General features: G+C 37.7%; 1 pseudogene; it reads right to left on the bottom strand.

The window, feature by feature from the left end:
* Nucleotides 1-2342: 2342 nt before the first annotated feature.
* LOC117724639 (glyceraldehyde-3-phosphate dehydrogenase pseudogene) lies at nt 2343-3546 on the bottom strand (annotated as a pseudogene).
* Nucleotides 3547-15053: the final 11507 nt, after the last annotated feature.

Below are 15053 nucleotides of genomic sequence, written 5' to 3'. Positions count from 1 at the left end.
GTGGACATCTAGGCTACTTCCAGTTTCTGGCTATTATGAAGAAAGGAGCAACAGATGTGAACATGTGTCTCTGTAGTAAGATATAGAGTCCTTTGAGCATATGTCCAAGAGTCATATAGGTGGGTCACAAGGTAGATCTGTTTTCAGTTTCCTGAGAAACTGTCATACTGATTTCTATACTAGATGTCCAAGTTTGCGCTCCCACTATCACTGGATGCGTACTTTCCATACCCCATATGCTTGCCAGCATGAGCTATCATTTGCTATATTGATCTTGGCCATTCTGACAGGTATAAGATAAAATCTTAAATTATGTTCCATTTCATTTCTCTGATAACTTAGAATGTTGAACACTCTTTAGGTATTTATTGGTCATTTGTATTTCATACTTTGAGAAATCTCTGTTCAGTTTTGTACTCCATTTTTAAATTGGGTTTGTTGTTTTCTTGACATCTTTTTGGCTCTTTATATTTTTTACATATGAAAACGCTATTGGATGCGTAATTTTCTCATTCTATAGGCTGCTGCTTTGTCCTGACAATGGTGTCCTTTGCCAGACAGAAGACTTTCAGTTTATTTAGTAACTGTTAATATTAGCACTTGTGCTATTATGTCGTGTTCAGAAAGTCCTTTTTCCATGCTAGTGAATTTAAGAGTATTCCTCATTTTCTCTTTTATCAGATACAGGGTTTCTGAACTTATGTTGAAGTCTTTGATCAATTTAGAGTTGGGTTTTGTGCACGAATCTACCTATATTCTTCTATATGTAGCCATCCAGTTTGACCAGCACCATTTGTTGAGGATGCTATTATTTTTCTGGTATATGTTTTTTTGCTTTATTGTCAAAAATCAGGTGTCCATAGGAATGTATATTTATGTTTGGGTCTTCATTTATGTTCCATTGAAATTCACATGGAAATGAATAGAACTAGAGAAAAATCATTCTGAATGAGGTAACCCAGACTCCAAAGGACAGATACAATATCTATTCTCTTTTTGTGGATGTTGGCTTGAACAATGTCTGTTTTGTGCAAATAGCATGCTGTTTTTATTAATATTGCTCTGTAGTACAACTTGATATCAGGATATATATATATATATATATATATATATATATATATATATATTCCAGAAGTTCTTGTATTTTACAATTGTTTTAAATATAGTTGTGTGTGTGTGTGTATGTGTGTGTGTGTGTGTGTGGTCTGTATGTGCTTCCATATGAAACTGAAAATTGTTCTTTCAAGTTCAGTCAAGAATTGTTTTTGAATTTTGATAGAGATTGCACTGACTCTGTAGATTGCTTTTGGTAGGTTGGTCATTTTTACTATATTAACCCTTGAACATGGGAGATCTTTCCATGTTCTGATAAATTCTTCAATTTCTTTCTTCAATGCCCTAAAAGATTTTATTACACAAGTCTTTCATTTGCTTCGTTAAAGTTATTCCCAAAGATATATTTTGAGGCTATTCTGAAAGATATTCTTTTCCTGATTTCTTTCTCAGCCTTTTTATTTGTCTATAAAAAAAAAGCTACTAATTTTGTGTATTAGTTTTCTATCCTGGTACTTTGCTGAAAGTATTTATTAGCTGTTGGAAAGTATTTATTAACCATTGAAATTTCCTTGTGGAGTTTTTGGGATTATATATGGATAAAATCATACCATCTGTAAGGAAAAATACATTGAGTTCTTCCTCTCATATTTGCATGGTCTTGACCTTCAGTTGTCTTATTGCTCTAGGTAAGACTTCAAGCACTGTATTGAGTTAAGTGTGAATAGAACATTCAGCTTTATTTTGTTCCTGATTTTAGTGGAAATGTTTTGAGATTGTCTTCATTTGTGTTGATGTTAGCTGTGGGATTTCTTTGAATCATTTTTATTTTGCCTGAGGTATGTCCTTTATATCCCCAGTTTCTACAAGACGTTTATCATGAAGGAATGTTGGATTTTGTCAAATACCTTTTCTGAATCTTTAGTCTTTCAGTTTGTCTATATATGGTGGATTGTATTTATTGAATTATCTATGTTGAACAACCACTGCATCTTCAGATGACGTCTATTTGATTGTGATGGTTGATCTTTTTGACAGGTTCCTGTATTCAATTTGCAAATATTTTATTGAGTATTTTTTATGTCTATGTTCATAAAAGAAAATGGTCTATAATTGTTTTCCTTTGTTTGGTCTTTTTTGGGGGTGGGGGTGCAACGAACGTTTATTGATGGTATTTCAGAGAGTATGGAGGGCTCCCTAGCCCCCTCCTGTTGTTATGGGGTCTGGGAAGGAAATTGTGAGAGAGATGCTCAGTGTTGGGGACAGGGACTCCTCAGCAACTGAGGGCCTCTCTCTTGCTCTCAGTGTCCTCGCTGGGGTGGGCGGTCCAGGGTTTCTTATTCCTTGGAGGCCATGTAGGCCATGAAGTCCACGACCCTGTTGCTGTAGCCATATTCATTGTCATACCAGGAAATGAGTTTTACAAAGTTGTCATTGAGAGTAATGCCAACCCCAGCATCAAAGGTGGAAGAGTGGGAGTTGCTGTTGAAGTTGCAGGAGACAACCTGGTCCTCAGTGTAGCCCAGGATGCCCTTCAGTGGGCCCTCAGATTCCTGCTTCACCACCTTCTTGATGTCATCATACTTGGCAGGTTTCTCCAGGCGGCATGTCAGATCCACAATGGACACATTGGGGGTAGGAACACAGAAGGCCATGCCAGTGAGCTTCCCGTTCAGCTCTGGGATGACCTTGCCCACAGCCTTGGCAGTACCAGTGGATGCAGGGATGATGTTCTGGGCAGCCCCATGGCCATCACTCCACAGCTTTCCAGAGGGGCCATTCACAGTCTTCTGAGTGGCAATGATGGCATGAACTGTCGTCATGAGCCCTTCCATGATGCTAAAGTTGTCATGGATGACCTTGGCCATGGGGGCTAAGCAATTGGTAGTGCAGAATGCATTGCTGACAATCTTGAGCGACTTGTCATATTTCTCATGGTTCACACCCATCACAAACATGGGGGCATCAGCAGAAGGGGCAGAGATGATGACCCTTTTGGCCCCACCCTTCAAGTGGGCCCTGGCCTTCTCCATGGTGGTGAAGACAGCAGTGGACTCCACAACATACTCAGCACCAGCATCGCCCCATTTGATGTTAGTGGGATCTCGCTCCTGGAAGATGGTGATGGGCTTCCCATTGATGACAAGCTTCCCATTCTCAGCCTTGACTGTGCCGTTGAACTTGCCATGGGTGGAGTCATACTGGAACATGTAGACCATGTAGTTGAGGTCAATGAAGGAGTCGTTGATGTCAACAATCACCAATTTGCCAGATGCAGAGCAGAAGGCAACCCTGATAACCATGCGCCCAATACTGCCAAATCTGTTCACACTGACCTTCACCATTTTGTCTACGGGACGAGGCTGGCACTGCACAAGAAGATGTGGCAATCTTGGGAACAGGGAGGAGCAGAGAGCCTTGTTTGGGCTTTATGTATAATTATAGCTTCATAAAAAAATTAGGCAATGTTCCCTCTGTTTCAATTTTGTGGCATAATTTGAGAAGCATTGTCATTCATTCTTTATTGAAGTTTTTGTAGAATTCTGTTCTGATGCATCTGGTTCTAAGCTTTTCTACCCCCTTAATTTACTGTTTCTATTTTACTAGGGCTATCAGTCTAAGTTGCTTATCTGATCTTGATTGAACTTTGACAGGTCATATACATCTAGAAATGTATCCATTTCTTTTAAGTTTTTCAGATTCATGGAATACAGATTTTTAAAAGTATGTTCTTATGATTCTCTAGATTTCCTCAGTGTTGTGATGTCTCTCTTTTTTTTCTAATTTAAGTTGAATCCTCTCTTCCTGTTTTGTAATGATTTTCTGAATTTTTCATATTCTTTTTCGTTTGTTTCTATTTTATTGATTTCATCCCTGCATTTGATTCTTTTTTGCCATTTACTCCTTTAGAGTATTAATTTTTCTTTTTGTTCCAAACTTCTCAGGTGTGCAGTTAAGTTACAAATATGAAATCTTTCTATTTTTTAAATTTAGGCACTTACTGCTATGACTTTGCTTCTCAGAACTGCCTTTGTGCCATCTCATAGGTTTGAGTGTGTTGTTTTTTAATTTAATTCTAAAAAGATTAATTTTTAGAAATTAATTTTTCCCCAAAACACTTTATTTATCAGTATTTGTATATACATACATACTTATACATGTATACATATATACATACATATATGGACAATAATTAAATAAGATGTATTTGAACAGTATTGGGGGTTGGAAAGAGTGGGAGGAAGGAGAGAAAGAAAAAATTATGTAAATACTGTGCTCATATATGAAATTCTCAAAAAGGAATCCATTTTTAAAAAAATGTTCAACAGATTAACTTGCATTTTACAATATGAAAATAAATATGACCTATAATTATGTTGAAGGACATTTTAACTCACTACAAACTATGAAATTTAAAATGAAATCAATAAAAATTATTTTACCCAGCATACTAATAAAAACCACAATAACATTTTATAATTCAAAGTATTTCTGAGAACAAGAAAATGGATTTTCAGAAGCTAAGTCAGCAGAGCCAGGGGGACACTGTGTGTCATTTCTTTTCTTTTTTTATTTTGTCTTTTTTTTATTATTATCAAATCATAATTTTTACTTTTTAACACAGGGGTTATAAACATGAAAATGCAGGATGTGGGGAAGGGGGTGACACAGGAGCATAGATGTTCAGGGGGAGTATAGATATCTTTCAGAACAGGGTATCAGCTGGGTGAAGGTTCAGGGGTCAGGTCACTATGACTCTGCCTATGCTTCACTTGTCCTTATCTAAGTTGGTACTATTAGCCAAGGCTTAATTTCCTTTTTTATTCAGTACCGAGTTGTTCAATTTCCACAAGCTTGTTAGCTTTCTATTCTATTTGTTGTTGATATCCAGCTTTAATTCATGATGACCAGATGGGATAAAATGTATTATTTCAAATTTCTTGTATCTCTTGAGACTTACTTTTTGTCCAAATATGTGACCAATTTTGGGGAAAGTTCCATGAGCTTCTGAAAAATATTTTCTTTTGTCTTTGGGTGAAATGGTCTGTAAGTGTCTACTAGGTCCATTTGATTTATGGTGTCATTTAACTCTAGCATTTCTCTGTTTAGTTTCTGTCTAGATGACGTGTTTATTGTTGAAAGTAGAGTATTGAAGTCACCCACTATTATTTTGTGAGGGCCAATATGTGATTTTAGTATAATAGGTTTTTTTTAAATAAACTTGGATAACCTTGAGTTTGGTACATAGATCTTTAGAAGTGTAATATCTGTTTGGTAGGTTTTTTTCCCTTTCATTGGTATGTATTATCCTTTTGTATCTCTTCTGATACATTTTGATTTGAAGTCTATTTTGTCAGATATTAAAATGGCTACACTGGCTTGTTTCTTGGGTTTGTTGCTTGGAACATCTTTTTCCATCCTTTTACCATGAGGTGATGTCTCTTTCTGATATTAGGTATGTGTCATGGATGTCAAGGCCATTAATATTGAAAGTTATTAGTGAACAGTGTTTATTGATTCATGATATTTTGATATTATGGTATGGTTTTCCCTTGTTTTGAATTGCTTGTCTTGGATTACTTATTCTTGATGTTTTCCTGGGTGTGATCAACTTCTTCCAATTGAATTTTTTCTTCTAATAGCATTTGTGGGCCTGATTTATAGAGATATATGAATTAGATTGTGTTATATTATTGAGTGTTTTCTTTCTCCATTTGTTGTGACTGATAGTTTTGATGGGTATAATTTTATAGGTTGGCAGTTGTCTCTTAAGAGTTTGTGAAACATCTGTTCAGGCCCTCCTCCATTGAGAAGTTGAATGTTATTCTAAAGGGTTCATCTTTATATGTTACTTTGTCTTTTTCCTTTTTGCAGCTTTCAACATTCATTTTTTCTTGTACTTTAAGTGCTTCTGTACTTTGATTATTGTGTTGTGAAGGGATTTCTTTTCTTGTGCAGTTTGTTTGGTATTCTGTATGTTTTTTGTACCTTGATAGGCACTTTCTTCTTTAGGTTAGGGAAATTTTCTTCTATGATTTTGCTGAAAATATTTTTATGCCTTTTGTTTTCTTTTATTTCTATTATTTGTAACTTTCAACTTTTTAAAGTGTCCTAGATTTCCTGGATATTTTGTAACTGGAATTTTTTAGATTTAAAATGGAGAGATCATGAAGACAAAATGGAAGGATTGTGAAATTTACTTGCCTGATCCACATCTACCCTCACCCAGTTCTCAATACTGAGAATCTCTGGTAGATGGGTAGAGAGTATTAATAGGTGTAGGCAGCTGATACAAAGGGATGGGGGGATGATTTGTTTGCCACAAGGTTTAAGGTTTAGCAGAATTTCCAGAAAATGGAGGGAGAGAAGGAGGGAGAAGAGGCTCCTGCATGTAGTCTGCTACACTGTCAGGGAAGAAACTGAAGTGGCAGACAGAAAGAGTGGAAATCACATTCAGAGTTCAGGTCAGGTATGGCCCTAAGGATCACAGTTGGGAAGTATCAGAATAAATACTTAGAATGCAGTTAGGAATTATGTTGGCTTAGTAAAGTGGTAGTTGGATGTTCTTCCTCCAAACTCCATGACCTCACTAGCCATGGGTGGTTGGCTATGATTCCAGCACCAGGTATAATTTTCCTCTTGGAGACAGAACCATAAGAGTAATTAAAGAGATGCTAGTTATTGCCAAGTTATATGTGCTATTCTTGCACACTTAGGTTTATAGCCATGCTGGTTGATGTTGTGGTTCATTGACATAATAGCGGTGTGGAACTCTCAGTTGCTTTCTGCCATTTGTAGCTTGCATAGAAAATCAGGTACCATGAAAGCTAGTCCTCAGGGAGGAGTTAAATCAGTACACATCCAACTTTGATTCTCTGTGTCCTGTCCTGAAGTGAGTGGTGTCATTAGAAATAAGGACTTAACCTTCAATATCCAGGAAACAACCAAGGGCAGTATCCTATAATAAGTTTCGAAGTCTCTTGGACTCTCTTGACCAACAACTTGTACTATTGGGGCTTCTCGTATCTGGTATTAGGGTTTTGTTAACTTATGGCTTTTTGAAGGAGCTTTGCCAGCCCAAGTGGGAAAATTTCATATATGTTATATGTACACACATAGACTTATATATATACCTTATATAAAATCTATGTAAATAGATATTATTTTCTATAACTTTTTCAGACATTCTTACTGTTATTTACCATTCTCCCTCATAGTTAGCACCCCTTTCTCCATTCTCTTCACATTTTTATCTCTTTCTGGTCTTTCCCTCTCTACGGTCCTTGTTAACTTTGCTGGTTTCTGTGATTACTCTGGGTGATGTATATTCACACCTGAACATTTTGATGTAGTAGCCATCGATGAGAGAAGATATATATTTGTCTTCCAACTGCTTTTATTTTGTGTGTGTGTGTGCACCAATTAACTTCACCAAATCTTTTTTTCCATTTTTTTTTGGTGTCTAAATAATTTGAGTAGGTTAGGAGTATAGCCATGTCTTTTCTTTTTTAAAAATAACATAAAATGACTTTAAGATTTCTTTAAGACAAACAATATTTTCTCTACCTTTATTTTAAGTATAAATTAATTATATTTTAATATAACCTAGTTTTTTAAATGGAGGGATTGTCTATTATAGTTTACAGATTATGGTAGAGATGTCAAGGCTCAGGGAGATTGAGGCAGATGATGACACTGCACCTGCAGTGAAGAAGTGGAGAATTGGAGCTGGAGAGATGGCCTATTGGGTAAAGCTCGCCACCAAGCTTAAAATCCTGAGTTTGAGGCCAGGAACCCTCTTAGTTGAAGTAGAGAACCAAATTACAAATTATTTATTAAAAATAATTTCATAAATATATTTTTATGCACGTGGTGTTTTGTCTGTATTTTTTGTGTCTGTGTGTCAGGTAAAGAACCTGGTACCTACTGAGGCCAGAAGAGGGCACCAGATCCCCCTGGGACTTGCAAACAGTTAATGAGCTGCTATGAGGGTGCTGGGAATCTTCTTGAAGAGCAGCCAGTGCTCTTAACTGCTCAGCCATCTTTCCAGCTCCATTATCTAATAGTAGCTGTCAAACAACTGGCTTGCAAATTTTCTGAAAGTTTGACTATTGCCTCTTGACCTCTGTTTCCAGGCCACTTTTGAACAATGATTGTTACCCTTGCCACTCCACATGCCACACTTCATCCATTTCTGTTTCTGAAATTCTGTTTCTTTTTTGCATATTGCCTTTCACTGGTCTCAAGTGACTCATTGAGGCCATATTTGTCCACCTTTTGTACCTGTAAGCCCCACTACAATTTTGATCCCAGTTTCCCTCCTGGTCTAGTTCCTCATGGGACAGCTATAGTTTGGGAAAGACAAGAGAACATGGGTAGGGGACAGTCATACTCAGGGTTCTGAAAGAGAAATGTTGCATTTCTTCTTAGGTTAAGAGAACACTAACTACAAGGGAAAGTTTGTGTCCCTTTGCCAAGCTGCTGGCTCCCCACATGCAGACTCTTGGCTGTCATCCTTAGCAAGTTTGCTGGTGAAGATGATTGGCAAAAGAATCTCCAAAATGCACAGAAATCACTCTTGCAAAATTTGAATGCTCACCATTGTCTGTTGCAAACAAATCTAGAGCAGGAGCCTAACGGCATGAACAGTGCAGTGCTTGGACAGCACACATGAAGCCCTGAGTTCTAGTCCCTACACACATATTAATGGGTGTAGTGATGCATGCCTGTAATCTCTGTACTCATGAGGCAGAGGTGGAGAATCAAAAGTTCAAGGTTATCCTCAGCTATCTAGAGTTTTAATAATAGTATTGGTTTATTGCTTAGTTTTAAAGACCTTCTTGTCAGATTTTTCAGTTTTATCTCCCTTAACTTGTTCCATCATTGTCACAAACTGGTGAGATAAACATTTATTGTGGCTATAGGTAAGATTTAGAAAAATTGAGTAACTTACTTAAGGCTACCACATCACCAGATTATACAGCCGATCTTCAACTCAGCCAGCTTCACCAGTACGCTTTCAGCCCTTCTGAGTCTCCTATTTATCTGTTTCTCCAGTCTTCTCCAAGTAAGACATAGAGAGGGCTTTCTATCTCAAGCCACTCCCTCCCCAACATCCATATTGTCTCATGTTTTAGTCCCATCTTCTTATTTAAAGACACAGACCGCTCTGTCCCCACCTATGCCAAGCTCTTTCACCTTAGGGCTGCAACATACTTTACAAAATGTGTCCTTCCATCAGGATTTGTTTGCTATATTATTATTATTATTTGTTTTTTTTCTACAGTCTAGTCATTACCCCCTCCCTGTCCGCCCTCCCACAGTTCCTTATCCCATTCCTCCCTCCACTGTCTCTAAGAGGGTTAGGCACATCTTCTCTCACTGAAGCCAGACCAGGCAGTCCTCTCCTGTATATGTATCAGAGACCTCATATCAGCTAGTGTATGCTGCCATGTTGGTGACTCAGTATCTGAGAGATCTCAAGGGTCCTGGTTAGTTGAGCCTGCTGGTCTTCTATGGGGTTACCCTTCTCCTTAGCTTCTTCCAGACTTTATATTATTCATGTTGGTTTTATTTCATCCACAGTCTTAAAAGACATTTATTTGACTTTGGCACTGTGAGTTAATTATTAACTAATGTATACTACTTCCTCTTATTATTGCTGAAAACATTTCCCTGTTAATGTGCTTGCTGTTTACAAAAATGTCTTCACTTTTATTTGAAAATCTTTCTATGATTTGTATATTCCATACTCTCAAAATATGACAAGTGGTGGTTAATATTTCCTTGTGCTTCTTTTTGCAAAACCATATACTAGAGATGCTTGCCTTTAATTATAGGCCATTTCCCTACCTATTTTTTGAATGTCACCTCTCCTTAACTCTTCTGTGCTCCCTTTACTGACTGTATAGGCATCTATTGGATATTTGTAGTTTATTATCCACAATCTTTATTTATTTTTAATATTGAAAACAAAGGATATTTATTCATCAAAACCAATATAATTTAGACTTTCTACACAAAGCAAAAATTACATCCTTCAATGAAAAACAGAATTCAAAATCAGGTCTGGAAGTAAAGCGACAGCCTGTCATGGAACCCCATGTCGATACTGCCCATTATGTATCTGGGTGTTGGGCTTACATGTATGCTGGCCTGTGTACCACTTGTGAGCCTGCTGCCTTGGAGGCCAGAAGAGGGCATCAGGTCATCCAGAATTGGACTTAGAGACTTACCATGTGAGCTGCCACATGGTGCTGAGAATTGAACTTGTATGCTGTGGAAGAGCAGCAGTGCTTCTCACTGCTAAGACGTTCCCAGCTATGACATTGCTCACTTGAAGACTTATATTGTATCAACAATGTGATGTGTTATACCTTGAGAGGGTATTCAAAAGTATTTCCCAGGGTATCCTACACCTGCAAACTCATTAAAATTTTCTTTTTAAAAATTACCCTTTCCTTTTCTCCTTTCTAGATATCATACTGTACCAAACTTGTATTTGTTTACTTATGTATCTATATATTACAGGCCAATAACATCATATGGGGGAGAACATCAAGCTTTTTTTCCCTAAGTTTGGACAGTCTTACTTCAGATTATATATTCTGAGTTCATCCATTTTTTTTTTTTTTGCAAATTCTGTGATTTTATTTTTTCTTGAGAGTCAAATAATATTCCATTTTTAGTATAAATGCCAGATTTTCATTTTCCATTCACATGTTGATAGGCAGTGATGCTGGTTCCATTTCCTTGCTTTAGGAAATTAGGCAGCAATAAACATGGGGCACAAGTATCTCTCTGGTAGGATATGGGCTTCCCTGGGTGTATGCTCTGGAGTGAAATAATTAATCATAGGCTATTTCTTTTAAATATTTCCTTTCTTATCTCTTTATGCAGTGTTTTAAATACCTAAATACAACTAATTTCTTTCTAAATGTCTTGTCTTTAATCTTTCATTTAGTGTTCATTGTGAAAAGTTCAATACAGTTTTTGTTGAAGTCTACATTTAACAATGTTTTGGGACTCACAAGATGATACAGCAGTAAAAGTACTTGTCATGTAAACCTGAGGAGTTTGACCCCTGGAATTTATAAAAAGAAAAACCCAGATACAGATACCTGCATCTGTAATCCTAGCTCTTCTAAGACAAGATGGGGCTGAAAATAGGAGACTTCCCTGGGAAGTTGAAGGCCAGCAGCTGAGAACACATCAGGCAGAAGAGAGACCACGTGCCAAGGTGGAAATTATTATTAAAATTATTATTATTATTATTAAAATTATTATTAAAATTATTCTCTGACTGGTACAAGCACACTCAAACTCACACACACTTGCATTACACAGGCACAAACACAGACACACACACACACAGACACACACACACACACACACACACTATAAATAAGCAAATAAAGCATAAAACAAATTATTTTCTTGGTCTCTGGATTTTGTTTGTTTTTGATGTGTGTGTATATGTTTGTGTATGTTTGTTTGTGTGTGTGTGTGTGTGTGTAATGCATGGGTATGTGCCCATGTATATCTGGATTTCTGTGTCCATGTGTACACAGAAGGTAGAGGAAGACTAAGTGCTTTGCCTTATCACTGTCTGCCTTATCCCCCTGAAATAAGTTCTTGCTGAAACTGATGCTCTCCATTTTAGTTGACTAGCCTGGCCACTCAGCTTGAAAGGTCCATGTGTCTCCAGCCCAGTGCAGGGTTTTCAGGCCACGTGCAGCCACTCCCAGCTTTTTATTGAACGTGTGTGTTAGGTTTGGAGCTCAGACCCTGAGCTTGCTCAACAAGTTCTCTTTACCAATAAGCCAGCCCCTCTCTCAATATTTTGATCAGGCTAATTTTAAATTTCCTTTTATAATAGTTTGCAAACTAAAATTTCCTGTGTATAAGAAAGTCTACAGTTCTTCCTTTCTAATTCTCTTCCAAGGGGAGTTTGTTTTCTCATACATTTTAGACATTACAGAAATGGAATTGCTTCCCATGGAGGAGTGTGAATCTTAAATTTTGAGATCCCTCCATGGCATTTGCTTTCCCACAATATTATGGCATATATCTCTTTTGTTACTTTCTAGCCTGAGACGTTTTTCATTCTTTTCCCATTTTCTGAAAATTTGGACACATTTCAGTCAGTTATTTTATAGAATATTCTCAACGTGTCCGATCAATATTATGGATTTATTTGAGTGCATGTTTGTATGTGTATACATGAGTGATATGTGTGTACATATGGTATATGTGTCTGTGTCTATATGTCCCTGTGTACATGACTGTGTGTGTGCATAAGTGTATATGTGTTTGTATGTATGTATGTGTGTATGTGTGTATATGTGTGTATGTATGTGTGTGTATGTTCGTATGTGTGTATGCATGTATATGTATGTATGTATGTATGTATGTACGTACCAGAGAAGGATGTTGAGTTTTCTGGTCTACAATTCTCTACATTATTCCATTGAATACAGTGTCTCCCACTGAACTTGGAATCAGCGAAATTGTCAGCAAGCCCCAGTGATCCTCCTGTCTCTCTCCCTCACAGTGTTGGAGTTACAAGCACATATGATCATGCTAGGCTTTTTATGTAAGTGCTGTGATCTGAACTCAGGTCTTCATGCTTGTTCAGTGAACACCTTTACCCACCAGGGCACTTTCAGCCATCTGTCAGATATTTTCTTCATGATTAAATTAAGATTATAAGATGATTTTTGAGAAACAGGATGCCCCATTTCTCCTCACAACATACCCGAGACACATACATCAAATGGCCACCACTGTTGATGCCAACATTAATCATGTGCCAGGCATTTCTACTTCAGGGGCCTTGCATATTTTTTCTGTCTGTGTCATTTTCCATCCTATATCTTTGTGATTGATTTGCATACAAACACTAAGTGCATTCTACCCTGTACAGTAAGTTTAAGATTAAGCCTCATCCTAACAAGAAACTGACTGAGACAGATGCAGATACACTTACACTCAACCATTGGACTGAAGTTGGGACCCCTGTGGTTAAATTAGGGAAAAGCTGGAAGAAGTTGTTGAGGAGGGCGACTCCATAGGGAGACCAGCAGTCTCAAACTAACCTAGACCCCTGAGATCTCTCAGACACTGAGCCACCAACCAGGCAGCTGGTCCAAGGCCCCCAATGTATACAGCAGAGGACGGCCTGGTCTGGTCTCAGTGAGAAAAGATGAACCTAAACCTTGAGAGACTTGCCCCAAGGAATGGGGAGGCCTGGCGGGGTATGGGGGGTGTGGGGTGGAGTGGGGTGGGGACATCCTCTTGGAGACTGGGGTTGGGGAAGAGGAGAAGTATGAGGAACTCTCAGAGGGCAGAATGGGAGGGGAGATAATGACTGGACTGTAAAAAAAAAATTAAAGATTTAAAAAAAAAAAAAAGATTAAGCCTCACCTGCAGGAGATCATAATCCAGACTTCTTTTATGGGAAGTCATTTTTTTCTTCCCCTAATATATTTATTCCATAAACTTAAATTACTATAGATTTATGTAAAAATACTTCATATTTTGTATTAGAATTCCATGCTACAGTAGTTATAGTTGTTTAGTTGTACAGTCTGTTTATTCTAGATATATCCATATTCAGGTAGTTTCCTATGCCCTGTAGATAAGGGGCTATCGTTTCGTATTTGAAGTCTTTCCCTAACCTTTGGTACCGTAGCATGGCCCATGATAATCTTACGTTTTTCTTGTTCTTGTCCTAGAAATGGCCAGGTCTTTAAGGAGTCCTAGTTCTTAGCTAGAACTGTGCATCGCTACTGGGGTGTTTTAGGCCCTTTTGGTGCATGGGGTTGGGAAATACATGGATGAGATGTCTGTGTAGAGCCTCTGCCTATACTTCTCACTGATTTCTCTTCGTGGTCCTAGCCTTTGTTCTGGTGATGAGAAGCTTAACCAAGTTGCAGGCGAGGAATGACTGGTTGAAGGTTCCCAGTGGCAGCTCTTTTCTCGCTCATCTCTCAACGCTGCCAGTCTGGTGATGCGGTCTTGGGCCTAGCAGCAGTTTCCACTCTGTCACGGAATGGGAACGTCTTTTGCCTTCTTTCTTGTGGAGAGCTAAGTTCCAGTGCCCCACTAAGTACAGAGTCTGCAGTGTCAGCACAAACTGTTCTCTGTCATGTTGTTCCATTCTCTTAGTTCACGTCTCCTGACATGCTTCAAGGCCATTTAACATTGTAGCTGCTTTTATTTAATAGTTATTCCTAGGTTTTTATAGCTAGGGAATATTGTTTTTTCTTTTCGGGAGCTCTGAAAAAAAAACAGTTTTCAATGTTATGGTTTATTATTATATATTATATATATTACATATATTATATATTATATGCATCTTTATTTGGTGCAAGTGTGCATGTGCTTGCATGTGTGTGTGTGGGTGTGTGTGTGAACTCATCTGTATATTCAGCTATTGTACTAAAGAACTCTGTCTATTAACACCTAAAGCAATGAGCACCAGGAGATTGACATGATCCAAAAAAGCACACCATGAGTGTGTGCCCAGGCTGTTTTCATCTTTCTTTCTGGTCCTTCCACTTAACTTTTCTTTTCCTGTGGTAACTATGATACATTCAAGAACTTTAAAACCTTTCATATGTAACTTTGCATTTCAAAAACAGGTTCAACTCTTAAAAACTTCCAGAATTTACTGCTGTAGTTGATGTGGCTTGAAATGTTGGCATAAAGTGGGTGTGGGTGGGTATCAAATCCTGACAGATTCAGGGTGAGTTTTTTTTTTCATTGTAGAACAATCTAAAATACATTTAATTTGCAACCTTACTGGAACAGAACACTGCTTGGCAAATACAAATGTTCCCAGCATTTCAGAGTTTATCTGCTCTTCAAAGATTAGCAGATACCGTCTTTATTAGATTTTGTACAGACAATATTTGTAGCCCCTCCAACTTAAAACATATCTGACTTGATTTAGAGATGTAGGTCAAATTTAGGACTTCTTTTTGAATGAAAAGACT

This window comes from Arvicanthis niloticus, chromosome 20 (assembly GCF_011762505.2).
Source record: "Arvicanthis niloticus isolate mArvNil1 chromosome 20, mArvNil1.pat.X, whole genome shotgun sequence".
NCBI lineage: Eukaryota > Metazoa > Chordata > Mammalia > Rodentia > Muridae > Arvicanthis > Arvicanthis niloticus.
This window is presented reverse-complemented; position numbering and strand designations above follow the sequence as displayed.